Genomic DNA, 8,324 nt, shown 5'->3' on the forward strand with positions numbered 1-8,324 from the left:
TTCCCTTGTTAGCAATTCGGGATACGACAAAAATTCGGTATGAGAATAATTCAAGAATTATTCGGTGACTAAAAAAAACGGTACGGTCAAATATTCGCAATACGGCAATTATGCGGTGTTAAATTAATACACGTTTTAAACGTTTGGTTGCAAAAATTCGTGATATTATGTTAGTAAATATTAATAATAGTTGTCATTTTTTACAACATAACAAACATATCCAACAATTTAGCTACGAAAATATTGAAACTAATTGAACGGTCCACATAGATACTTTCATTTATTTGTTATTGGATTTAAATTACATTTCAAACTTCAAAATACACACACCATGGCATGAAATTTTAAATATTGCCCAAAAAGTATAAAAAACAAAGCTTTTGGATTAATTTATCACTAAGAATGTAATAGTGGGGGACTTAAAGTAAGAGTGAGGACATAGAGTATATAAAAAATAACAAAAACGCAACTGAATTTTCATTTATTTTTTTTTAGCCGAATTTTTGAAAAATTTGCCAAAAACCATATTATATGTTTCAAGGCAAAAAATCACGAATTATTCCAAATCTTTCAAACATTCGGAAGTATTATATGTATTGCCCTTCAAAAATTCTATTCACGAATTATTTACGAATAATTCGGCAAATTGCTAACAAGGATATGTTCATCTTCATTCTTACTTTTATTGTGTATGTTCATCTTCATAGTTAGAAAAACTAATTTCAGGGTTTTTATTTCATACTATGATGCTAAGTATTGTTTAAACTTTTAGATACTATGATAGCTTTATATAGGGTTTTTGAATTTCATGTTTTTACTTGTTTCAGTATGGCTATGAGAGAAACCTTTGGTAATTTTAGACAAATTACCTCCATGCACTTCTGGCTTCGAAACCGAGGTCTTATGACAAGACGATGGTTCCACCTCTTAGAACTCCATCACCACCACCTCGAAATTTCTATACATGTATTATAAATGATATATCATATGACCGTAATTAATATAGTGATAGTAGTACCGATAGGGGATATAATTTTAATTCAAAATTTATTGTTTCTAGTGATTTTGAGATGTCAAGTGAAGACACCGAGTCTGAAGTAAGGGTTAGTACCTCCACCTCAACTCGGCCTCGACATCTGATAGGGATGTCCACAACGACCAAGCTTGGGAAATCACCTACTTGGCTGATGGTCTGCCTTGCCATCCCTTCGAGACGGTGACCTCGGAGTCGGAGCGTGATATCACTGAGGATAACAGTGTATGGAGCCGCGGACTTAACCTTTGCTTCCCAAAAAGACCCAACCTAGAACTGGTTCGAGCGGCCTATTGGATACCCAACAGCATCTAGCTCTGCTATTATGCTGGATCGAGGAGAGGGACGAAGTTCCAAAGTGGTAACCCTCGAGCCATTATTGTAACTGTCGGACAAATAGCCGCAAGATTACGCTTTCCCCTTACTAATCTTGATCGTGAAATGCTGAATCACCTGAATATCTCTCCCAGCCAAGGCATGGGCAATTTTTAGAGACTGATGTATATATGTAATTATTACAATACCCATTTAACCCCCAAAATGCAGGAGTCAAAACAAATTAGATTAACCGACATCCTTAACCATTATACCTTTGTTGAAGGCACTTTGAAAGGAATAAGTGAATAACTGGTCCAGAAAAGTATACTGGCTATTATTATCCCAAAAAACGAAACCATACTGAAATTAAAGGGATCATAAGGGTAAACCGAGACAGTGATAGACAGTGGCCTCTCTATCCAATCATCATCTCTAGCCAATGGGAATCAGTTGAGACCGAAGTTGTTCCTACCATGGTGCATCATGTTTTCAATTTGGAGGTATGTTATCTTTTATTGCCTTTTTATAAAATCCCGCTTCGTCGATACCGACTCCCTTTCTGATCAATCCACTTGTTCTAAAAATCTCAGTGTTAAGGCCTGTCACTTCAAGGACTAAGGGAAATTCGGTTAGAATCATGGAGCTTTTAAAAGGCTCCAAAGAAGAAGTCGATGCCAAAACTGGTGCCAATATCTATGGGAACCCTGCTTTGGTTGTCACGCTGCAAGATGCAGAAAACTATCTTGCTCCTTTATACGTTCTCATGGGTAGTGTATTCAAAATGGATCAAACTCGAGGTCGAGACCTTAGATCAATGACCAAGGCTCAAGGTTCCCTACAACCTTGCTCTTCTTGTGCTTTTCGAAATACGTTTAATTTGGAAGTACTTCGGAATGTGCCTCAATGTTATTTTGATTATGTAGATAGTGTCTTAGTAATGACTGAAGATCTTTTCCCCAAAATCAAACAAAAAGTTCTTCTATAATTATGTTCTTTTGTTTGATCACCATTCGCTACTATACACAGAAATGACTTATAGAATCGGGAAAAGTGCCACTCTGCAAGGGTTTCTGATTGCCTTCCAGCTATCTTCTAGAGGTGAATCTTCTAAAGCTCCTTCTCAAGATAAAGATGCTCATACCGACTCTCACTTGAGTCGAAGAAACAGGAAGAAGTAATCCGAGACCGAGGTTGAGAAGACTGAACCACCTCCTCGTACATCGACTATTGCTATATCTCGCCCTCCGATGGCTGGTAACACTTCTTTTGAACCTTAAGTTCTACTAGAAAAGGATCAGAAAATTCCTCTATATGCCTCTCTTTTTGTTGAAAAGCCGATATCTAGGCTCAGCCGATTACCACCACTGCCATACTTCCCAAAGATCGATCAGTGATAAGCATCGCAAGCTGTCCGATCTAGATCATTTCGACATTGTTTGTGATTCGATAGAAAATGTATGTATTCTTTGCCCCTTTCTTAATGTATTACTCAAGGCTCTGTACGTTTCTAAATACTTTATTTATCTACTCTTAGATGAAAGTTGCTGTGGTGAGTCAGTTCGAGGCCGATGCTGCTACATTTGGTATTTTTAGGCGAGAGAATGAGACTCTGAAAGACTCACTTGCCAGAGAGATAACATTCTAGTCACCTTACTAACCAACTAGATGCTGCAAAAAAGTCTAAGAAAAAGTTGTGGGATGCCTTGAAGGAAAAAGAAGAGAAGCTGAAGAAAATGGATGCTGAATGAGATGAAAAAGAGGTGAAATTGAAGAAAATGGAGGCAGATTTTGAAGAAAAGCTTAGACTCATATCTGATTATGAATCTGAAGGCAATACGTTGGTGGCTCAAATGGAATTCTGTGTAAATGTAATGATGAGTTTCACACCTTACTTGCCTCAGAATCTTATTGACCAGTATCACCTTGGCTCAGGAAATGACAAGGAGGATGCACCTGAAGAGAGTGGTAATGAAGTTACTGAAATTGTGCCCCCCTCCGATTATGTGATTAAAGAACCATCCGTCCCCGAAGCCGAAGCTGTGGATCCTGATATTTTACAAGCGAGTATTGACCTTGCTGCAGTCGATGCTGCTTTGGAGCAACGGTCAACATAGTAGTGTCTTGTTGAAATTTGTAATACTTAGATCATTTTCGGGGTTACTCTTGAAACAATTTTGACATGTTTTTGTAATATGAAACTTGTCTTTATGCTCTCTATTTTTTATCTTAAAAAATCCTATCTTGGCATTATCGTCGATTTAGATACTAACACAAATAGTATCAATTGGTACTTAACATGTTTTAATTTGAAAAGAAATCTTCGATTTCGATACTACCATAATAGACAAATAGTATCAATTAGTACTTAACATATTTAATTTGAAAAGAAATCTTCGATTTTGATACTACTATAACAGACAAATAGTATCAATTGGTACTTAACATATTTTAATTTGAAAAGAAAACTTATATTTCGATACTACCATAATAGACAAATAGTATCACTTGGTGTATAAAATACCTGGATTTTTCGCTATCAGCCTGGTATTGAGATAAAGTTCCAAATATCAACGAGTTTTTATTTTTGACCTGGATCGAAGTCGATGCTACAGATCCTAGGAGTTTTCATCTTTGACCTGAATTGAGCTCGACGCTACAGATCCCAGGAGTTTTTATCTTTGACCTGGATCAAGCTCGACACTACAGATCCCAGGATTTTCTTTATATTTACCTGGTATCAAGCTCAGTGCTACAAATTTTCTTTATATTTACCTGGTATCGAGCTCAGCGCTATAGATACCATAATTTTTTGTCTTTGACCTGGATCGAGCTCGACGCTATAGATCCCAGGAGTGTTCATCTTTGACCTGGATCGAGCTCAACGCTACAGATCCCAGGAGTTTTCATCTTTGACCTGGATCAAGCTCGACGCTACAAATCCCAGGAGTTTTTATCTTTGACATGGTGTCGAACGTTTGATAAATGAAATGAATATTGACATGGTATTCCACCGATACCAGTATACTTAGATATTGGCATGAATATTATAATTTGGAAAGTTTGAACATACATAATGACAATGAACAAATATATTCTTTATTGACAATGAACTACTTTGAAGCATACATAATGACAATGAACCAACATATTCTTTATTGATAAAATATTTTCAAATTACTTACATTTTGAGACTTTGGTAATATTACACCTTCAGCTGTTTTTAAGTAATAAGCTCCATTGATTCCAACCTTGTGAATGATGTAAGGGCCTTCCCAACTAGCTGCTAATTTACCAGCCCATTTTTTCCTTGGTAGCTTGAGTTACCATCTTCAAATCCAGATCACCTTCTTGAAAATGTCTTTCTCTTACTTTCTTGTTGAAGGTTTTTCTGAGTTGTCGATGATATGTATCCAACTTTATCCTGGCTTCATCTCATTTTTCTTCGAGATTCAGTACTTTTGCTGCCATTACATCCTCATTATGTCCATTCATAAGGACTTTAGTTATGGATGTAGCTACCACCATTTCTGCTGGAGTTACTGCCTCCATACCATACGCTAGAGTGAAAGGAGATTCTCCAGTAGCAGTACATGGTGTCGTTCTCCTTCGAATTGGGGTCCGCTATCTGATATGATAGCATAGGGCAACCCATATCAGTAGATTACTCTTTGGAAAAGAAAGTTAATTACATCTTGCTCTTTTATATGTTGTAATGCTATGGCTTCTACCCATTTGGTGAAGTAGTTTGTGACAACGAGCATGAATCGTCTTTTACCTCTTCCAGGTACTAAAGGATCGACAATATCCATTCCCCATAGAGCAAAAGGCCACGGATTCGAGACGCAGTGTAATTCCTCAACTGGAACATGTATAGTTTTTCCATGTATTTGGCATTGTACACTTTTTAGCATATCGAAGACAATATCTTCGCATCTGAGGCCAAAAATAACTTTGCCTTGTTATTTTATTTGCTAATCATCTTCCAGCTGAATGATTTCCACATTCTCCTTCGTGGAGTTCAGCAATGATTAAATGCACGTTTGTAGATGATACACATTTCATATGCGGATATCCTGGATTTTTCCTATATAGTTCATTATCAAGTAAAACATATCTTTGAGCGCCTGACTTAACCCTTCTTGCTTCGTTTTTGTCCTCAGGTAATTTATCATTGGATAAGAATGATATATATACTTCCATCCATAACGCCCTAGCGTGTCGATTTCCATAATTTCTGCTTCATCGATATCGATGTTTGGCCTTTGTTGAACTCCGATATGTAAGATGCGCCCCTCGGTGTTTTCCAACATTGCTGCAACATAAGCCAGAGCATCGGTGTGCCTGTTTTCTCGTTTTTGTTGAGATGTTGAAGCCTTATCTTATTAAAATATCTGAGCTTGGTCTTTATGAAACTCAAGTAATCCACCATGTTTTCACACTTTGCTGAATATCATCCATTAATTTGGCTGACGACAAGATGTGAATCACTAAAGATTGATAAGTCTTTTACTTTGAGAGATTTGGCCATTTCCAGACCTGCTATTAATGCCTCATATTTTGCCTCATTGTTAGATGTATGGAAACCCAAAGTAATTGTTGTTTTGAGCCTTTGATTATCGGGTGTGACTAATACCACTCCGATGCCACATCCCTTAATCCTTGATGATCCATCAACAAACAGTCTCCACCCATTTGCTTCAGCCTATGGATAATCTTCATCAATAATATTCTCAGGCTCTTGCAGCGTCGAAAATTCCTCTTCTTCCATTCCCCAATTAGCATCTTCACATGGAAAATCTGCACGAAAGTCTGCCAACACTTGACTCTTCTCCGATACCCTATTTCGATATTCGACACTAAACTCATTTATCAATACTGACCATTTCGACATCCTTCCTAACTTAACCATCTTCGCAAGAGTCTGCTTTAGTGGGAGATTTGTCATAACAATCACAGAGTATGATTGAAAATATGGCTTCAACCTCTGAGATGAAAATAAAAGCACTAGAGCGTACTTTTCCAGTATCGAATACTGTGTCTCTGCCTCAAGCATTGTTTTACTTTGAAAATATATTGGTATTTCAACTCCATTTTCAACCTTCACCAACACCGAACTTATGGCAAATTCCGATACGGTGAGATAGAGAAGCAAGTTTTCACCCTCATCTGGTTTTGTAAGTGTTGGCATCTCTTGCAGATACTTCTTTAATTCAAAAAATGCATCTTCACATTCTTCATTCCAACAAAACTTAGTATTCTTCTTAAACAACTTGAAAAGTGGCTTACAGCGATCTGAAGTTCGTGAAATGAATCTATTGAGGGCCGCTATTCTTCCTGTTAATCGTTGTATCTGCTTCCTTCTCGTTGGTGATGGTATTTGCTGAAGTGCCCATATCTGATCTGGATTAGCATCGATACCTCGCTTGGTGACAATATATCCCAAGAATTTTCCTAAACTAACACTGAAAGTACATTTCTCAGGGTTAAGCTTCATGTTAAATTCCCTCAATATCCGAAATACGTTATCGAGATCTTTCACATGGTCGATAGCTTTCATAGATTTTATAACCATATCATCGATATACACCTCGATGATTCACTTTATCAGCTTTTTGAACATCCTTTCCACCAACCTTTGATAAGTGGCTCCTGCATTTTTCAAACAAAAAAAACATTCTGATAAAGCAATATATTCCTCCATTTACAACGAACGCCGGTTTGAGTTGATCTAAAATGGCCATTAGAATCTGAAAATATACAGAATATCCATCACAGAAGCTAATTAACTCGAACCCAACTGTCCGATCCACCAACTCATCTATATCCTTGGCATCGGATAATGATCTTTGGGGCATTTTTTATTCACATCAGTCAAATCGATACAGATTCGCACTTTCCCATCCTTTTTGGGCACCACTACGATATTGGCGACCCATTCAGAATGATCTACCTCTTTAATTATTCCATTATCAAGCATCTTCTGTATTTCGGCTTGCACCGCTTCTTCGTACATTGATTGGCCTAACCTTCCGATGCTTCTGATGGATAGGAGTTGCATTCTCTTCCATATTCAGTTTATGTGAACAAATAGCTAGATCGATACCGGTGAGATCCGACATCAACCAAACGAAAACATCAATATTTTCTTTTAAGAAAACCATCAATTCATCTCTTATTGTCAAAGGCATCTCAGTGCCAATGAATGTATGACGATCATTCTTTCCCGTGCCAATATTAACATTTTCCACTGCCTCTATTGTTTTTCTTACCCATGTCTCTTCATTTTGTTTTAGCTCGTGTAAACTTTACCTGCTCCTTTATCTGCCTCACATCGGTATAGGCAGGTAAAGTTTTCTTTAACTGCTAACGAACTAGAGCTTTCCAAGACACCCCCAGTGTCTTGTTTCTTTTCCTTCATCATACCCTTTACCGTGTCAAAATTGCATTTTTCTGATTCAAATTGGTCTCCTCTTATCTCATGTAGACCATAAGCAGTTGGGAACTTGATTACTTGATAGAAGGTACTTGGAACTACACACATATCATGAATCCACTTTCTACCAAATTAAGATTGCATTGGGATGTGAACGATGTTTGATAACAACAAATTTTGTCATTATCGTTTGCGGTCAAACTCACATTGGTAGCTTGATCTCCCCAGCTAGCTTTGTAGAGCTTCCGTTAAAACCATAAAGGTTGAACTGTGGTGCTTTTAAATGAGTCTTGTCCAGACCAATGCCGGTGAATGCTTTCCAGAACAAAATATTCACATAACTACCACAGTCCACTAAGATCTTTTGTACATCATATCCTGAAATGCGCAAAGTGATTAATAAGGCATTGTCATGAGACAGCATAACCTTCAATAAGTCTTCTGGAACAAATATTATTGCTCCTGGAATGTTGGTCGATACCAGATTAGGATTTACCGAATGGGCTCAATATTGACTTCAAGAACCTCCCTTACTGTTGA

At 37.4% G+C, this 8,324-nt stretch overlaps 1 long non-coding RNA gene across 1 annotated transcript; it reads left to right on the top strand.

Annotated features, from left to right (window-relative positions):
- The first annotated feature begins 1,700 nt into the window (after positions 1-1,700).
- Positions 1,701-3,605, top strand: LOC147523574 (uncharacterized). The gene is made up of 2 exons (XR_015196669.1): positions 1,701-1,851; positions 1,942-3,605. It is a non-coding gene; the product is annotated as an uncharacterized LOC147523574 (long non-coding RNA).
- The last annotated feature ends 4,719 nt before the right edge of the window (positions 3,606-8,324 follow it).

Source organism: Coptis chinensis, chromosome 1 (assembly GCF_015680905.1).
Source record: "Coptis chinensis isolate HL-2020 chromosome 1, ASM1568090v1, whole genome shotgun sequence".
Lineage (NCBI taxonomy): Eukaryota > Viridiplantae > Streptophyta > Magnoliopsida > Ranunculales > Ranunculaceae > Coptis > Coptis chinensis.